The sequence below is a fragment of the Bos taurus genome, chromosome 24 (assembly GCF_002263795.3).
Source record: "Bos taurus isolate L1 Dominette 01449 registration number 42190680 breed Hereford chromosome 24, ARS-UCD2.0, whole genome shotgun sequence".
NCBI classification, from domain to species: domain Eukaryota; kingdom Metazoa; phylum Chordata; class Mammalia; order Artiodactyla; family Bovidae; genus Bos; species Bos taurus.
Window position 1 is genome coordinate 2,824,709 of NC_037351.1, and position 20,385 is coordinate 2,845,093.

A 20,385-nucleotide genomic window follows, 5' to 3' on the forward strand; every position below is an offset into this window, starting at 1 on the left:
TAGTATGATGTCCATCTAGAATATCCCAGAGAATCAAGTTAATCTCTTGTGATTACACTAACTATTTTTCTAAACCTATGTTTTGTTAAGTGGAAAGTTATGTTTTCAATATATTTCCCTTCAAATAGTATTTCTCTGAAATAATTTACACATAAAATAATTGACTCAATGGTCGAATTTACATAAGACTCTCTATATTTTATGGATTCTTCTTAGAGTTTCTCAATGCACGCTCTTCTATTGAAGGTTCTTTGAAGTTCTATATATCAGGATAATTAGAAAGCACTCAGAAATGTGTTTCTGATTATTTCCTAGTTCAAAAAATGTTTATTTAGTGTTTACAGTGTGCTATTTTCTCCAGTGACTGCCCTTAAGAAGTTTATGGCGTAGCCAGAGAGACAGAAACGATCCAATGATGACATAAAGAAGGGTGACCTAGCAACTGTGATGAGGTCAGAAAGAAACCAAGTGGAGGGTACGGGGGCTTCTCTAGGGGAGTCTGAGCTGGTGAGGAGAGGGGAGGCAGTGGTCCTCCTGGGAAGGAGAGGGTGTGCAGACTCTGGGAGACAGAGCATGGAGCCCAGGAAGGTGAGAAGAAGGCCACTCAGGGTGACGAGCTGAACACGTGAAAACATAGTCTGAGATGGAGGCAGGGAGGACTTCTAGGCAATTTTAGAGGAGTAGCATCAAATTCTAGGAGCCCTGGGAAACCATGGGCAGAGTTTTAAATCTGAGGCTGGTGGAATAACATCTGAATTTTTACAGGATTACTTTTTTCAATTTTCAATGGAAAATGAATTGATAATGAGAACAAATAGGAGAGACAGAAAAAAGTAAGTTAATGGATAGTTGGACAAAAGAAAATTAGATAAGACTGATATGAAACTGTAAGAATAATGCCAGGAAATATCAAAGGCACTTTTGATATGTTCAGGGAAAAAGAGATTCGGTTACAAATAGGTCTGTAGCTTGAAGCCAGTGACATCCAGAAAGCGGAACGGCTCTGTATCTTTTTTGCCCCTGTCTTCTCTGTCAAGGAGAATAATTCTCAAACTGAAAAGGGTAAAAATAAATGTTGCTCCGAGGCAGCAGGAACCAAGCCTGGTGAAGGGACTGATGCAGAGCACCTGGCAACTCTGAAGAGTTCTGACTTCTGGTTTGTGTGTCGCTCGTCAGGAGGGCTTAGCGGGAAGACATGGGCTGTTCCTGGGCCTGCCCTTGAGGAGGTCTGGGAAGTGAAGGGGATGTGTGGGCAGCGTGAGCAAGTAGGCTGCCTTTCAGAGAGACAGAGAGGCCGGCAGAATGTACTTAACAAAGGTGCGTGAACTTGATTTCGGTCCTGAGCAAATTCCCTGAATGGTTTTGAAGGGTCTGTAAATACCCAGAAGATTTCATTGCGAGGAGCCACAGGAAGTTCACAAAGAAAAAAAATGATGTCAGTTCAAGTTCAATCCCTTCGTTAAAGGGATTATCAACGTGAAAGACCAAGGGGATTCAGGAACTCATACAGAGTCTAGGTCAGGAAACCAATTACGGAGACTTTGTGACGTCTGGAGTCAACGTGGAAAGAGCGATCTGGGCATCTCTGGGGAAGCAGCTACGTCAGGTGCTTGTTGAACGACAGAGTCTGTGGCACTGACAGACTCATGTGGTACATGAGCGTCCGTACCTCCTGGTTTCCTCTGCTGTGTCGCCCACCTGGAGAAGGGGTGGTGCAGCCTGCCTCCAGTGGGGAGGCCGTGTGGCAACGTTATGGTCAGCAGATGTGAATGGCATGATGTGAGTACTGCTCCTGCTCAGTTGCTCAGTCGGGTCTGACTCTGTGTGCCCCATGGACTGCAGCCCACCAGCCTCCTCTGTCCATGGGATTCTCCAGGCAAGAATCCTGGAGTGGGTTGCTATGCCCTTCACCAGGGGACCTTCCCGACCCAGGGATCGAACCCGGGTTTCCTGCATTGCAAGCAGATTCTTTACCACTGAGCCACAAGGAAAGCCCAAATGCGAGCACGCTTAGTATGAATTGAAAGATTTCAAGGTATTCTTACAGAAACAGAGCCAGTGAAAACAGACTTCTCTTTTGGGGAGCCAAATGATGCCAAATTTTGTGTTCTCCAGGAATTGTAAGAAATTGCGGAGGTGAACATTTGTTCACCTAGAAGGGGACTTTTGGATGAATTCCTTCCTATATTGGAGTCCAGTTAAATGCTTGTTTGTACCATTTTAAGAGTAAAAGATACACAGGCTTACTTTAGAGATACATCAGGTTCAGTTCCAGTGAAACGTTCAGTCATGTCCTACTCTTTGCAACCCCATGAACTGTAGCCTACTAGTCTTCTCCATCCATGAAATTTTCCAGGCAAGAGTACTGGAGTGGGTTGCCATTTTCTTCTCCAGGGAATCTTTACGACCCAGGGATCAAACCTGGGTCTCCCACATTGCAAGCAGACGCTTTCACTGTCTGAGCCTCCAGGGAAGCTCCAGACCCCATAGTAAAGCCAACATTGCAATAAGGTGAGTTGCACAAAGCTTTGGTTTTTCAGTCCATATCAAAGTGATGTTTACACTGTACCGCAGGGCAATTACAAGTGTGCAATAGCATTATGTCTCAAAATGTATACACCTTAATTAAAAATACTTTGTTAAGATGTGCTAACCATCTCCTGAACCTTCAGTAAATTGTAACCTTTTTCAATAGTGACATCAAAGGTCACTATTTATAGATCACTGTAACAAATAATAATAATGAAAAAGTTTGAATTATTGTGAGAATTACCAAAATGGGACACAGAGACAGGAAGTGAGCAAATGCAGGGTTGATAGACTGACTTGATGCAGGGTCACCATAAAACTTCAACTCGTGAAAAATGCCATCTCTTTGGAGTGTGATAAGGCAGAGCATGCGAAACAAGGCCTGCCTGCATTATCCTAGACCCAAGTTTAACACAGGGCTAGTGGCAGGGCGATTACTGTGCAACCCTTACTTTGATTTAGAAAATAAGTGATTAAATTATGTTTAAAATTTTTATATAAATTTGAAACACATGTATCCAAACTTAATAACATTATACAGAAAGCAGTTATTTTGGTCCTCTATATTTTAGTAAAACACAATAACTTATCCACAAATTATAGACAGAACTGTTCAGATTACAGATGGGAAAAAAAATGTTGCTTATCTATGTTTTCAGGTGGAAATCTGTTATTTAACTATTGGGCTTTTGAGGTATAATAATCTTATCTGTTTAACCACAAGCTTGAAGAATGCTTTTTCTCTGCAGAAGCCTGTTTAGAGAAATTCTCTGTCTCTAGTATTGATTATTTCTATACATACACTGTATTCAATAAAAGAGACCATTTTAAAGGCAAAAATATATTCAGTTACTCAGCCTGTCTTGAATTCAGCATTTAGAAGAAGGAAACCTCAGAATGTAGTCAGGGAGATTGTGATGGTTGACCAAGGAGTAGACTTAGTCTTTCCCTTAAAGAAATTTGACCTGCAGCAGAGAACTTTCTTGAAGCTGGGCAAAAGGCGATTTGCACCAAGATTTGTGTGGCATTTCTTCTTTTAGTAATCATTAATAAATCTGGCAGCTCTCCAAAGCAGTTGAAAGTAAGTCAAAGAGAATGTTGAGCTTTTCCATTATTTTGAAAATTAAGCCAAGGTTGATCTTGACGATTACTGGTGGTGATGAAGAAGCTACTAAGGTTGCTGTGATGTAACTGTTGCTGTTCCCATTGTACAGATGGGCAAAGACTCAGCTTAAGATACATTTGCCCAAATTCCTTTATTTCAGAAATATGAGAGCTGGCATTTGAATCTGGTGTGCTTGACTTGTTAATCCGAACTCTTCTCTTTAGAGAAGGGGTCTCTTTTGGGGAGAAGGACTTGCGTTTCACCGCTGTGGATTTTTTCCATGCTGTGTAATAATTTCTCCTTGGCCTTTGCTTTCTCAGATATTCAGACCCAAAAGGTATGAAGAAAAAGTACCACATTGGTTACTTACATGTTGTTCAGCCTTGAGAATCCCAAACAAATGAGAATTAGTGATACAAAGAGAAATTGAATCTTTGTTGCTTTCTACTTTCTTAATCCTGAAAATGAGAACTCAGTAATATAAAAGCTGAAAAGTCCTTTTCTGTCTATTTTAAAGCTGCTTTCTGTTTATGTGAGTTGTCTTATTTCACGTGCTTCATTGGTTGCAGAATCAGTAATACTGTAGACATACGGTCTCTACATCTCATTTGAGATGGTCAAAGGTAGATGTCCAGGGCAAGACAAGGAGCCAGGACTCACAGAGCAGAAAGCAATCTGCTCATGGCATTCCTGTGTTGTAAGATGAATTAAATGGATGATTCTGATTTCATGGTTGGGTTATAAGTAGTCCTGGAAATAAGTTATACACTAAATAGTCAATAAACATTTGTTGAATTGACCTGCATGGAAAATATTACTAATCAACATAACTTGGGTGGTCTCAGTGGATACTGCTCAATTCATTCTATTAATATATCATAGAAAGTCACCACCAAATATCCTTGCCTGGTTACTAATTACTTACAAAAGCTACACCATTTAATTTTGAAATAATAGCTACTAAAACCTGTAAAATATTTTTATCATAAGAAGTGCTTGTATGTATATCATTTAAAATAAATGGACTCCATCAAAGAGCTTCCCAGGTGGCTCTAGTGGTCAAGAGCCCGCCTGCCAGTGCAGGAGACAAAGAGACTTGGGTTTGATCCCTGGGTTGGGAAGATCCCCTGGAGGAAGAAATAGCAACCAACTCCGGTATTCTTGCCTGGATAATCCCCTGGACAGAGGAGCCTGGCAAGCTATATAGTTCATAGAGTTGCAAAGAGTCGGACATGACTGAAACAACTTAACGTAGCTTCAAAGAATATATTATTTAATAAGGTAAAACCTGAAGTAGCACTTTTGAGCCAACACACACACATCTGTGCCTTTCCTTTGAACTCTGTATCTCAGAGTAAATTGTGGCAGACTGTCTATCCCGCTGAAAACAATTGTTCAGTCACTAAGTTGTGTCTGACTCTTTGAGATTCCATGGGCTGCAGCATGCCAGGCTTCCTTGTCCTTCACTATCTCCCAGAGTTTGCTCAAACTCATATCCATTGAGTTGGTAATGCCATCCAACGATCTCATCCTCTGTCACCCTCTGCTCCTGCCCTCTGTCTTTCCCAGCGTCAGGGTCTTATCCAATAAGTCGGCTCTTCGTATCAGATGGCCAAAGTATTGGGACTATAGCTTTAGCAGCAGTCCTTCCAATGAATGTTCAGGATTGATTTCTTTTAGGATTGACCGGTTCGGTCTTGCTGTCCAAGAGACTCTCAAGAGTCTTCTCCAGTACACAGTTCAAAAGCATCAATTCTTCAGTGCTCAGCCTTCTTTGTGGTCCAATTTGCACTTCCATACACGACTGCTGGAAAAACCAGAGCTTTGACTATATGGGCCTTTTGTCAGCACAGTGATGTCTCTGCTTTTTAATATGCTGTCTAGGTTGGTCATAGCTTTTCTTCCAAGAAGCAAGCATCTTAATTTTATGGCTGCAGTCAATTAGAAACTCAAGAAAAAATATGAATAAAACATGAAGCGCATCTGTCTGAAATCATTGGAGGTCGCCAGGGCTGTTGGAAATGACGGGTGATGACCCTGAAGAGAAGGTAATGGCATTGCATGAACTTTACTTTCTGCAGCCACCTGATCCCTGGATCTGCCCAGCTCTGGTGCTGAGGAAGATTCTGGGATGCCAAAGCAAGACTAACAGGCAGAGAAGCCAATGGAGTTATAAGAAAATTGAAGGATATCAGCCTATCCGTTCTTGAAAGCTAAAATCCCAGTGAGAAGAATGAAGTGATTGTGTTTGTAGAAATCCCTAGGAATCTACCAAAACATAATAAGAGTAATACATCATTTTAGCAGGTTGTGAAATAAAAAGGCCAGTATACAGTAATCAGTTGTATTTCTGTAAATCATCAAAGAACCCTGGATATGAAACAAAACTAGATCCTTTGGATATAAGCAAAATACATGAAGAGAGTTTTCAAGGAATAAGAAATATAGATGCAAATAAGCACACTCAAAGATGTTCATCATTAACCAGAAGGGAGACACGAGTTAAAACCACAATTTATACAGACATCAAAATATAGCTATCAAAATGGCTAATATAAAAAAATAATGATCACGTCAAGGGGTGCTGGAAGATGCAGCGAAATAGAATCAGATATAAATTGCCAGTAGAAACGTTAAATGGTGCAGCCATTCTCCACCATGGCTTGGCAGTTTCTTACTGACCATGCAACCACTGTATGATCCAGCTGTTGTACTCTTCAGCGTTTATCCCACAAAAGTGAAAACTTTTGTTCCATGAAGACTGTTCATAGTAGCTTTATTTGTACTAGCCAAAAACTGGAAGCAGCCCTGGCATTCTTCAACAGGTGATGGTTAAACAAACCATTTATATAAATACCATGGATTCTGTTCCCAATGAAAGGAATCAACTGTTAATGCAGGAAGAGACTTGAATGAATCTCCAGAGTGAAAAAGTGAACCTTGAAGGTTGGATACCAGGTAATTATATTAATAAAACATGTTTGTTATTCCATCACTTCATGGCAAATAGATGGGGAAACAGTGGACACAGTGGCTGGCTTTATTTTTCTGGCCTCCAAAATCACTGTAGATGGTGATTGCAGCCATGAAATTAAAAGACGCTTGCTCCTTGGAAGGAAAGTTATGACCAACATAGACAGTGTATTAAAAAGCAGAGACATTACTTTGCCAACAAAGGTCCGTCTGGTCAAGGCTATGGTTTTTCCAGTGGTTATGTATGGATGTGAGAGTTGGAGTAGAAAGAAGGCTGCACGCTGAAGAATTGATGCTTTTGAACTGTGGTGTTGGAGAAGACTCTTGAGAGTCCCTTGGACTGCAAGGACATCAAACCAATCCATCCTAAAGGAGATCAGTCCTGGGTATTTACTGGAAGGACTGGTGTTGAAGCTGAAACTCCAATCCTTTGGCCACCTGGTGCAAAGAACTGACTCATTTGAAAAGACCCTGATGCTGGAAAAGACTGAAGGTGGGAGGAGAAGGGGACGACAGAGGATGAGATGGTTGGATGGCATCACCAACTCGATGGACATGGGTTTGGGTGGACCCCAGGAGTTGGGGATGGACAGGGAGGCCTGGTGTGCTGTGGTTCATGGGATCACAGAGTCGGACATGACTGAGTGACTGAACTGAACTGAAATGAACATGTTTATTACACAAAATTTTAGAAATGGAGGACAAGTTGCCAAAGTTTAGGGGCAGGAAGGTGAGGGATGGAATAAGTTAGCTGGATGTGGTTACGATGAGCGAGAAAAGAGGGGTTTTTGTGATGAGGGAACCATTTGGTATGTTGTCTGGGATGGCAGTAGATGAAATACACAACTGCACTCACGGGCACAAGGAAAACTTGGAAGTTAGAAACAGGTCAGCGGACTTTCAGGGCCAACATCGTGGTGATGATCTTGTGCTGTAGTTTTGCCAAATGTTGTCATTGGGGAAAGTGGCCAAAGCATAAAAGGAATACCTCTATTATTTCAGAAAACTGCAAGTGACTCTACAATTATCTTTTAAAAAGTCAGTAAAGAAAGGATTAACCAAGATAAACAAAAGTACAGTAGAGATGAAAAAGATATTTGCCATACAGAAATCACAATGGATGTCTCAAAAAAAAATTAGCAGTACTATAGCATCAAAACAGTGAAATCATAAAAGCATAAAAATTCTATGAAAACACTGAAAACTGGGATGAAAAGATGAGAATAATAGATATGTCTTACGATACACATGTATGAATGTGACATAATATAAAACAACAGAAGCAATAATCAGAACCGTAAAAGAAAAAAAAAAAAAAACTTCCTATTAAGAAATGTAGAGCTCAAATAAAACTTGAGAGAACTTACTGTTTTCAGTGGGAAGCTGATAAGATGATAGCCACACATAGATATAACCTTTCTAGGATTTTTAATCTTCATGGTAAAACTGCATGTAAGGGTCTAGAGAGGAAAAGCCAATTTTTAACCAATAATAAACTTCAATCTTCTGTTTTGCAAGAAAAATATCAACTACTGAAGTACAAGAAAACAGTAGAGCATCTTCTACAAAGGTATGGAAAAAAGTGGAGAAAATCCTATAATTTTATATTTAGCCAAGTAGTGTTATTATATAAAATATTTAATGAAACACTTCAGAAAATTGCAATAAATAAAAATACAAAAACTATGGAGAGGACTTATGAGCACAAGTGTAAATTAAAATTTTTTAAATGTCAAAATATGGTTCAATTGATATTTCCCACTTTTTTATTGGAAGTTATTACCTGTAACAAAGGAAAGAGAAAGAAGATTTAGAAACCAGCAAAAATTAATGAAGGAGGAGGGGAAAAAGTAGAAGTACTAAACTCATTTTACTAAAATGAATACAAGTATTATTTTATGATGGCATAATTGTGTTTTATTGACTCCTACAGTTATCAATATATTGGCTTATTATATGAGATTATTCAGTGTTTGTCTTTGACTTATTTTACTTGGCATAATTCCCTCAAGTTACCTCCATTTGTTGCAATTGGCACGATTTCCTTCTTTCTCAGTGCTGAATAATATTCCATTACACATATAACATATGTGTATCCATTCAACCCTTGATGGGCATTTAAATTGTCTCCATGTCTTGGCCACCATGAGTAATACTGCAATAAACACAGGGATGAACACAGGTCTTTGAGATAGTGATTTGATTTTCTTAGGATATATATCCCTAAGTGAAATTGTTGGATCACATGGTATAGCTTAATTTTAATTTTCTGAGAAACTCCATATTTCCATAAAAACTGCAGCAATTTACATTCCCATCAACAGAGAACAAGTGTTCCCTTTTCCCCACATCCTCTCCAACACTTGATATGGCTTATCTTTTTGGTAATTGCTACTCTAAGTGGTGTGAGAGATCTCTGACTGTGATGTAGATTGGCTTTCCCTTGATAATGAGCGATGTTGAGCATCTTTTCATGTATCTGTTTACCATTTGTGTATCTTTGAAAAGATATGTCTATTCAGTTCTGCCTATCTTTTTAATCAGGTGGCTTGTTCTTATTGAGTTTATTTAATAACAGTGGGGGAGAAATGTTTATACTATGTAAAGAAATCATGTTGATGGGTGGAGCTGTGTTCTTCTTGCAAGAAGAGAAGCAAAAAGCAAAGGAGAAAAGGAAAGATATAAGCACCTGAAGGCAGAGTTCCAAAGAATAGCAAGGAGAGATAAGAAAGCCTTCCTCAGGGATCAATGCAAAGAAATAGAGGAAAACAACAGAATGGGAAAGACTAGAGATCTCTTCAAGAAAATTAGAGATACCAAGGGAATATTTCATGCAAAGATGGGCTCGATAAGGGACAGAAATGGTATGGACCTCACAGAAGCAGAAGATATTAAGAAGAGGTGGCAAGAATATACAGAAGAACTATACCAAAAAGAGCTTCACGACCCAGGTAATCATGGTGGTGTGATCACTGACCTCGAGCCAGACATCCTGGAATGTGAAGTCAAGTGGGCCTTAGGAAGCATCACTAGGAACAAAGCTAGTAGAGGTGTCGGAATTCCCGTTGAGCTATTTCAAATCCTAAAAGATGATGCTGTGAAAGTGCTGCACTCAATATGCCAGCAAATTTGGAAAACTCAGCAGTGGCCACAGGACTGGAAAAGGTCAGTTTTCATTCCAATCCCAAAGAAAGGCAATGCTAAAGAATGCTCAAACTACCGCACAATTGCACTCATCTTACATGCTAGCAAAGTAATGCTAAAAATTCTCCAAACCAGTCTTCAGCAATACGTGAACCGTGAACTTCCAGATGTTCAAGCTGGTTGTAGAAAAGGCAGGGGAACCAGAAATCAAATTGCAAACATCTGCTGGATCATTGAAAAAGCAAGAGAGTTCCAGAAAAACATCTCTTTCTGCTTTATTGACTATGCCAGCCTTTGACTGTGTGGACCACAATAAACTGTGGAAAATTCTGAAAGAGATGGGAATATCAGATCACCTGACCTGCCTCTTGAGAAACCTCTATGCAGGTCAGGAAGCAACAGTTAGAACTGGACATGCAACAACAGACTGGTTCCAAATAGGAAAAGGAGTATGTCAAGGCTGTATATTGTCACCCTGCTTATTCAACTTATATTCAGAGTACATCATGAGAAATGCTGGGCTGGAAGAAGCACAAGCTGCATTCAAGATTGCCGGGAGAAATATCAATCACCTCAGATTTGCAGATGACACCACCCTTATGGCAGAAAGTGAAGAGGAACTAAAAAGCCTCTTGATGAAAGTGAAAGAGGAGAGGGAAAAAATTGGCTTAAAGCTCAACATTCAGAAAACAAAGATCATGGTATCTGGTCCCATCACTTCATGGCAAATAGATGGGGAAACAGTGTCAGACTTCATTTTGGGGGGCTCCAAAATCACTGCAGATGGTGACTGCAGCCATGAAATTAAAAGACGCTTACTCCTTGGAAGGAAAGTTGTGACCAACCTAGATAGCATATTTAAAAGCAGAAACATTACTTACTTTGCCAACAAAGGTCCATCTAGTCAAGGCTATGGTTTTTCCAGTGGTCATGTATGGATGTGAGAGTTGGACTGTGAAAAAAGCTGAGCACTGAAGAATTGATGCTTTTGAACTGTGGTGTTGGAGAAGACTCTTGAGAGTCCCTTGGACTGCAAGGAGATCCAACCAGTTCATTCTAAAGGAGATTAGTCCTAGGTGTTCATTGAAAGGACTGATGCTAAAGCTCAAACTCCAATACTTTGGCCACCTCATGCAAAGAGTTGACCCATTGGAAAAGACCCTGATGCTGGGAGGGATTGGGGGCAGGAGGAGAAGGGGACGACAGAGGATGAGATGGCTGGATGGCATCACTGACTCGATAGACGTGAGTTTGAGTGAACTCCGGGAGTTGGTGATGGACAGGGAGGCCTGGTGTGCTGTGATTCATGGGGTCTCAAAGAGTCGGACATGACTGAGCGACTGAACTGAACTGAAACTATGGTGGAGGTAATGAAGATAGTGGTGACCTCCCTCAAAAGATCCCAGGCATGTACTTCTGCAGCCTGTGCCTGCAACCCTGCAGCAGGCCACCACTGACCCTCACCTTCACGGGAAATCCTGGACACCCCCAGGCAAGTCTCCTGTGGGGTCACTGCTCCTTTCTCTTGGTTCCTGGTACACAAGGTTCTGTTGTGCCCTCCAAGAGTCTATTTCCCAGTCCTATGTAAGTTCTGGCAGGTCTATAGTGGGGTTAATGGTGACCTCCTCCAAGAGGACTTAGGCCATACCCACACCCAGAGCCCCTGAACCTGTGGCAGGCCACTGCCAACTCGTACTGCCAAGTGTCCACAGGAGACACTCAAACACAGTTCTGTCTCAGTCTCTGTGGGGTCCCTGGGTCCTGGTGCGCACAAGGTTGGTTTGAGCCCTCTGAGCGTCTCTGGCAAGAACAGGATTTCATTCTAAATGTGAATTCAGCCCTCTTATTGTCTTGCTGGGGCTTCTCCTTTGCCCTTGGATGTGGGGTATCTCCTTACAGCCACTCCAGTGCCTACCGTCTTACTGGGGTTTTTCTGACCTTGGACATGGAGTATCTTATTCACGGCTGCTCCAGAAAAGCGCAGGCATCGCTCCTTACCTTGAACGTGGGGTACCTCCTCTCAGCCACAACCCCTGACCTTGGAGGTGGGGTATCTCCTCCCCACCACTCACTGCTCCAGCCCTGTGCAGCTGCTGCAGTAAATAGAAGGGAGGGAACACAGCTCCATCCATCAATAGAAAATTGGATTAAACATTTACTGAGCATGGCCTCACCTGTCAGAACAAGACCCAGTATCCCCCTCAGTCAGTCTATCCCATCAGGAAGCTTCCATAAGCCTTTTATCCTTCTCCCTCAGTGGGAAGACAGACTTAAAACCACAATCACAGAAAACTAACCAATCTAATCACAGGGACCGCAGCCTTGTCTAACTCAATGAAACTATGAGCCATGCCATGTAGGGCAACCCAAGACGGACAGGTCATGGTGGCGAGTCCTGACAAAACGTGGTCCACTGGAGAAGGGAATGGCAAACCACTTCAGGACTCCTGCCTTGAGAACCCCATGAATGGTATGAAAAGGCAAAAAGATAGGACACTGAAAGATGACCTCCCCGGGTCAGTAGGTGCCCAATATGCTACTGTAGATCAGTGGGAAAATAACTCCAGAAAGAATGAAGAGATGGAGCCAGAGCAAAAACAACACCCAACTGTGGATGTGACTGGTGATGGAAGCAAGGTCCAATGTTGTAAAGAGCAATATTGCATAGGAACTTGGAATGTTAGGTTCATGAATCAAGGCAAATTGGAAGTGATCAAACAGGAGATGGTAAGAGTGAATGTTGACATTTTAGGAATCAGCGAACTAAAATGGACTGGAATGGGTGAATTTAGCTCACATGACCATTATATCTACTACTGTGGGCAAGAATCAGAAGAAATGGAGCAGCCATCAAGTCAACAAGAGTCCAAAATACAGTACTTGGATGCAGTTTCAAAAATGACAGAATGATCTCTGTTCGTTTCCAAGGCAAACCATTCGATATCACGGTAATCCAAGTCCATGCCCTGACCAGTAATGCTGAAGAAGCTGAAGTTGAATGGTTCTATGAAGACCTACAAGACCTTTTAGAACTAACACCCCCATAGGATGTCCTTTTCATTATAGGGGACTGGAATGCAAAAGTAGGAAGTCAAGAAACACCTGGAGTAACAGGAAAAACTGGCCTTAGAGTACAGAATGAAGCAGGGCAAAGGCTAATAGAGTTCTGCCAAGAGAACACACTGGTCATAGCAAACACCCTCTTCCAACAACACAAGAGAAGACTCTACACATGGACATCACCAGAAGGTCAACACCAAAATCAGATTGATTATATTCTTTGCAGCCAAAGATGGAGAAGCTCTATACAGTCAGCAAAAATAAGACCGGGAACTGACTGTGGCTCAGATCATGAGCTCCTTATTGCCAAATTCAGACTTAAATTGAAGAAAGTAGTGAAAACCACTAAACCATTCAGGTATGACCTAAATCAAATCCATAATAATTATACAGTGGAAGTGAGAAATAGATTTAAGGGACTAGACCTGATAGAGTACCTGAAGAACTATGGACAGAGGTTCGTGACATTGTACAAGAGACAGGGATCAAGACCATCCCCATGGAAAAGAAATGCAAAAAAGCAAAATGGCTGTCTGAGGAGGGCTTACAAATAGCTGTGAAAAGAAGAGAAGCCAAAAGCAAAGGAGAAAAGAAAAGATAAACCCATTTGAATGCAGAGTTCCAAAGAATAGCAAGGAGAGATAAGAAAGCCTTCCTCAGTGATCAATGCAAAGAAATAGAGGAAAACAACAGAATGGGAAAGACTAGAGATCTCTTCAAGAAAATTAAAGATACCAAGGGAACATTTCATGCAAAGATGGGCTCGATAAAGGACAGAAATGGTATGGACCTAACAGAAGCAGAAGATATTAAGAAGAGGTGGCAAGAATACACACAAGAACTGTACAGAAAAGATCACAACCCAGATAATCACGATGGTGTGATCATGCACCTAGAGCCAGACATCCTGGAATGTGAAGTCAAGCGGGCCTTAGAAAGCATCACTATGAACAAAGCTAGTGGAGGTGATGGAATTCCAGTTGAGCTATTTCAAATCCTGAAAGATGATGCTGTGAAAGTGCTGCACTCAATATGCCAGCAAATTTGGAAAACTCAGTAGTGGCCATAGGACTGGAAAAGGTCAATATTCCTTCCAATCCCAAAGAAAGGCAATGCCAAAGAATGCTCAAGCTACCTCATAATTGCACTCATCTCACACGCTAGCAAAGTAATGCTCAGAATTCTCCAAGCCAGGCTTCAACAGTATGTGAACCGTGAACTTCCAGATGTTCAAGCTGGATTTGGAAAAGGCAGAGGAACCAGAGATCAAATTGCCAACGTCCATTGAATCATCAAAAAAGCAAAAAGTTCCAGAAAAACATCTATTTCTGCTTTATTGACTATGCCAAAGCCTTTGACTGTGTGGATCACAATAAACTGTGGGAAATTCTTAAAAAGATGGGAATACCACTCCACCTGACCTGCCTCTTGAGAAATCTGTATGCAGGTTAGGAAGCAACAGTTAGAACTGGATATGGAGCTGGTTCCAAACTGGGAAAGGAGTACATCAAGGCTGTATATTGTCACCCTGCTTATTTAACTTATATGCAGAGTACATCATGAAAAACGCTGGGCTGGAAGAAGCACAAGCTGGAATCATGATTGCCAGGAGAAGTATCAATAACCTCAGATATGCAGATGACACCACTATTATGGCAGAAAGTGAAGAACTAAAGAGTCTCTTGATGAAAGTGAAAGTGAAGAGTGAAAATGTTGGCTTAAAACTCAACATTCAGAAAACAAAGATCATGGCATCTGGTCCCATCACTTCATGGCAAATAGATGGAGAAACAGTGGAAATGATGACAGACTTTATTTTTGGGGGCTCCAAAATCACTGCAGATGGTGACTGCAGCCATGAAATAAAAAGACGCTTACTCCTTGGAAGAAACGTTATGATCAAACTAGACAGCATATTAAAAAGCAGAGACATTACTTTGCCAACAAAGGTCCATCTAGTCAAAACTATGGGTTTTCCAGTAGTCATGTATGGATGTGAAATTTGGAATATAAAGAAAGCTGAGCACCGAAGAATTGATGCTTTTGAACTGTGCTGTTGGAGAAGACTCTTGAGAGTCCCTTGGACTGCAAGGAGATCCAACCAGTCCATCCTAAAGGAAATCAGTCCTGAATATTCATTGGAAGGACTGATGTTGAAGCTGAAACTCCAATCCTTTGGCCACCTGATGCAAAGAACTGACTCATTTGAAAAGACCCTGATGCTGGGAAAGATTGAAGGTGGGAGGAGAGGATGAGATGGTTAGATAGGATCACCGACTCAATGGACATTAGTTTGAGTAAACTCCAGGAGTTGGTGATGGACAGGGAGGCCTGGCATGCTGCAGTCTATGGAGTTGCAAAGAGTTGGACATGCCTGAGCAACTGAACTGAACTGAACTGAAAGAAATCATATAATCAATTAGAAAAACCATTAAAAAGTTAATAGATAAATGGATAAAATGCAAAAACTTTCCACTAACAAACCTATGGAAAAAGTTAATTGAAACAATTATCTAACAAAATTTGATAAATATTCCAAATATAACACAATTCTGGTGAATATCTCATAAAACATTGTCAAAAAATTCTTCGCAGAGAAAAAAGATGTTTCAGTTCTGTTTTATGACAAGGTATGGATCACTATCCCTTGAATAATATAAAATAAATATAAATAAATAAGAAATCCTAAGACAGTCACCCAAAATTGTAGAAAAAGTTTTATGTAGAGTGCACATAATAACAAAAACATTGAAAAGAGTATAAAATGGCTAAAAGCATTGGAGAATGGGAAACGAAGGGAAACACAAGATGGAATATTATGCTGTCAATACTCATGATGCATTTGAGGCATCTTAAATAATAGAACGTTCCAGTAACCTAAAGTCCAAATGTTGTATAGGGGGATGAGCCTCTCCCTTTTTTTTTTCTCCTCCTCTGTTTTCTGTAGTTTCTACCGTGATCACGTATGAATTCTAGAGCAAGAAGAACATGGTTAAAATTTTGGTAAAAGCAAGAGAAAGCCCTGTGTGTGTGTTCTGGGGTGGGAGGGCTGTTCTTGAGGGGCCAGGCAGGTCTGGAGGTGGGAGGCCCATGCCGGCTGTGTATCCGTTCTTTCCAGTGGGTGGACGATAAACCAGTGTGGATGATTGATGAGTTTATTGGAGCTAAAGGCTTGGGATTATTTCTGCAAATTACAGCCATCAAGGGGTCCTCTGAGACCTGCCCTAAAAACAGCACTCTGGGTTCACGCTCTTCCCCACGGGCGCGTCGGGCTTTTCTCTTGTGCCTGTGGCTGTCCTGGACGCCCGTGTCTGCGCCGACAGAGACCAACACGGCAGCCATTCTCTCTAATAAACCTTTGATCTGCTGAATGGGGACTACAAAGCCCCCGAGCCAAGGTGCCGCGCAGGGAGAGTTTCACAAAATGTGAGCCAGAAAGGCTGGGTCCCAGGGGCTAGCCTGGCTGAGCCTGCGACAGCTAATTGGGCCTGTTAGGGTCAGCAATTAGCTTCCAGCTATTCAGAACTTCTGACAGGGCCACCTTTATCTGCAAGCCAGCTCTCAGTGGAACAATGGCATCGCAGCCTGTCAGAAGACACTGGGAGCCGCACACAAAGCCAGATGGCACCTCCGGGCGCACAGAGCTCTCCTCCGCGGTGGAGTTACTGTATCTTTCCCGCGGTCCCACCCAGGGATTGCCCGGCCCTCCTGAGCATAACATCAGGCAATTCCTTCATGGCAGAAAGCATTGTTTTCTTTAGTCGCAGGAGTTTTCTTTTTTAAACTAAATAGTGTATGCTGCAAGAACCCAAGGGTTCTGTTTTCTTTGTCAGAGGTGAAAATATATGCAAAGTATTTGGTTTAAAAAATGACCTACCAGTGTCGTTTCAAAGGTTAAGAGGAGCGAAATTTGGTAAATGGTGCTGTAGAAAAGTTGTCTCTGAATCGTCCATCAAAAACGTTCACTCCTGCCTTTGCTGGTGGAGATGGGAATTTAGGCATCTTTGCTTTATCCCCGGGGAAGCCCTTTTAGTTCCCACTGCTGGCACTTGAGAAAGAAATCTCTTGTTCTTTTCAGAGTAATCCTTTTACTCCCATAAGGAAACAGACTGTCTACAATGTTACCTTCTCACTAGCCACGATCAGTGATGGGTTTATCTTATACATTTTGGTGGGGGTGGGAGGAGGCTGGTTTGCTAGAGCAGAGGGTGTCTGTGGCTGAATGCACAGCTGCTATTTGGGAGCTCACAGCCCCTGAAGCCACAGATGGTGGGAGAAGGTGGCCTGCACGGTTTCCTGGCGGCCTCTGCCCGGCCTCTCGGGTCAGTCTCCCTCCATCCTCCTGAGAAGGCGCTAAACCACAGGGTGCAGGGAGTGGCCCCTGCGGTGGGTCTGCGGGTGACAGCTCTGTGATTTCAGCATTATTTTAATACAACGTAAGTGCCTGGGATATTTATGCGGCTTCATTTTACATCTGCTTTTGGGGATAATTGATTTGTACTTGTCTCTGCTAGATCTCAGTAATTTGCCTCCTTTTCTTCTTTTCCATTTTCTCCCCCTGTTGCTCCCTCCCCATTCCGCATCCTCACTGGAAAACCTAAAAGCATTCCCATAATGCTACCTGGTTTCTGCAGCCTGTTTTCTTCCCAGGAAGCCCTGTCGTGCAGCAGAGTGTCAGACTGACGGGGCCTGCCTGGCTCTACCAGTTAAGTTGTTCAACGCGGTGACTATTACAGGAACCAGGGCGGCCTTGGTTACCTTTGTTAGGGCTCCTCTAGAGGGATAAGCAGGGCTGAGGCCCTGATGGAGGTTGGTACTCAGAGCTGATGGATCAGGTATCTGTGGATGCTCCTTATCTCCCTTGATGGCTCAGAGCTGTGTCCGCAGGTGAAAGCCTTATGCCGGTGGGGAAGGAGGGGGTGATCAGATTTCATGGGGGAATTTACTTGCAAAAATTAAATCTTTCTGCGGTGTCTGGGCCGCCAGTTTTTCACCAAGAAACTACCATTTCACATCTTGCTAAATGTTTATGGTCCTTTTTTGTTTTTCTTTTTTGGCCAGCACATTTCTGCATCACTGAGCTGACAGCTGAGTTCTGTCCCGCACACACGGGGTATCAGCTGTGGGCCAGGCTGGCAGGCAGCAAAAGGGGAGACTGAAGAGCCGGGGGAAAGTGAAGCGTTTCATGACTTGTGACCACCCCACTGGCAACTGTGCGTCAGGTGGCAGGAACCCCTGGCCTGCAGGTCTCGACAGAGGCAGCTTTGCCCTCGTGACGCGTCCGGAGGCCTCGTGCCTGGCTTGGGGGTGCCAGTGCCTGGCGCACCTGGAGCACTCATGGCTGACAGGTCATCAGGGAGCCTCTCTAGAGCAGGTCTTTCCTGAGAGCCGAGCCTCCAGGAGCAACAGGAATGGGGGCAGCTGAGCAGACCAGGCCCACCAAGAGTAACCTCTCCACTCCGGATTAGAGCGTGATGTGAAGCCAGGGACAAGCTGACGAGGACTGCCATCACCTGAGCCCCCTTGTTTACCTTACCTGCAGACGCCACAGAGGTTCTCCGCAGACACCTGTATCAGAAGATACAGCGCGGCCAGACGTCACCCGTGTCAAGTCTAAAGGGCGCGCAGGGTGAGAGAACGTAACGGGAGGAAACGAGAGCACACAGAAGAGACCCCAGGAAGCGAAGACCTGGTGCTCAGCAGCGTTAGTCTGAGAAGACACAGTTATGGGACCAGCAAACTCTGTTTTGTTCTCACAGTTTCAGTCTCTACGGGAGAATTAATTACTGTTCCTCTATTTCCCTTTATTTCCTGTTTTTAATAAAACCTTGCAATAAATATGGGATGCTTAGAGGAAGGAAGATATTGTCTGGCCTGTATTTATGGAATGAAAATGTGTGAAGACACAGCATTTTTATTAATAAAATCGATCAAAACACTAGAGGAGGAAGTCTCCTTCTCACTTGATGGAGACGATGTATAAACATCCACAGAGGGAGGCTGGAGAGTCTGGTGGCACGGAGCAGCAGGGGTCTCCGGGGCCCTCTGGTAGAAAGCGGTGATGAGGGCAGGAGAAGCCCATCCTCCTGGGACCCAGGACAGCAGGCAGGGTGGGACACACACTCTGCTTCGTGTGGAAAGAGTGAGCACTTCACTCCCCAGCAGTTCACTGAGGCATCTTGTCACTGCCGCCTGGACCCGGGGAGCCCATGGCCTCATGAAGTCACCCTCTCCAGGTCCTGCTTCCAGTGTGTCCCGGATGGGGGCCCAGGAAGACCAGCATCTCCTCCAGTACAGCTAGTCACGGGAGGAAACAGCCCCTGCGGCCCACAGCCACCGCCGGAGCTGACGGCAATACTCGGGGCACGGCCAGGACGTTGCTCTTTGACGCTCGTCATTCTGGGACTTCTCTTTATCAACTACATTCATTCTTACCCTTGTCTCCTACTGAAATTCTCTTTTCCCCTGTAACAGTTTTTTTGAGTTTTCCCTGCTGGCTCAGATAGTCAAGAATCTGCCTACAATGCAGGAGACCCAGGTTTGATCCCTGGGTCAGGATGATCACCTAGAGAAGCAAATGACCACCCACTCCAGTGTTCTTGCCTAGAGAATCCCATGGACAGAGGAGCCTGGCAGGCTGTAGTCCATGGTATTGCAAAGAGTCAACTGAGTGGCTCACACTTTCACTTTTTCCTGTTATATTTAAGATGAAAGCTTTGTATAATATGTGTGCGTATGTGTATATGTGTACACACATTTATTTCATTTTGAAAAAACTATCTTTTGAAAATTTTCAACCCTGGATTTTTAAAAAAACGACCAATTTAAGAAAATGATTTGATAGTCATTATTTTCAATTTTTAATTTTTTTAATTTCTTGAGTCCTTTGATTTGTCAGATGTTTTACATATAGAAAGGTAATTTGTCAAAAGTTTTGCAACATTTTTGTGTTTGTCATTTATATTAATTTTTTAAAGTAAGACCTTTTTAGAACAGTTTTAAGTTCACGACAGAATTGAGGGGAAGTTATGGAGATATCCCTGTAGCTCTTGCATCCCACTATGAACATCCCCTACCAGAGAGCTGTGTTTGTCAGGAACTGATGAACCTGCATTTACACACGTCATTACCATCAAAGGCCATGGATTACAGCGGAGTTCACTCTAGGCGTTGTAAATTCTGTGGGTTTGGATGATGCATAATGACACACATTCACCAGTATAGTATCATGCAGATGGTTTTCACTGCCCTGGAATTTTCCTGTGTTTCTTTTATTCATTCCTCCTTCAACTCCTGGCAATGACTGATTTACTGTTTCTATAGTTTCCAAAATGTCCTATATTTGGAATCATACAATATGTAGTCTTTTCAGAGTGACTTTTTTCATGCAGTAATATGCATTCAAGGTTCCTCTATGTTTTTTTCATGGTTTGATAGATCCTTTCTTTTAAGGACTGAGTAATATTCCATTGTCTGGATGGACCCCAGTGTATTTATCCATTCATCTACTGAGAAACATCTTGGTTGCTCCCACATTTTCACAATTATAAATAAAGCTGTAGTCAACATCATGT

At 42.6% G+C, this 20,385-nt stretch overlaps 1 long non-coding RNA gene across 1 annotated transcript; it reads left to right on the forward strand.

The window, feature by feature from the left end:
* The first annotated feature begins 379 nt into the window (after positions 1-379).
* LOC112444173 (uncharacterized) lies at positions 380-18,672 on the forward strand. The gene is made up of 2 exons (XR_003032408.2): positions 380-588; positions 18,354-18,672. It is a non-coding gene; the product is annotated as an uncharacterized lncRNA (long non-coding RNA).
* Positions 18,673-20,385: the final 1,713 nt, after the last annotated feature.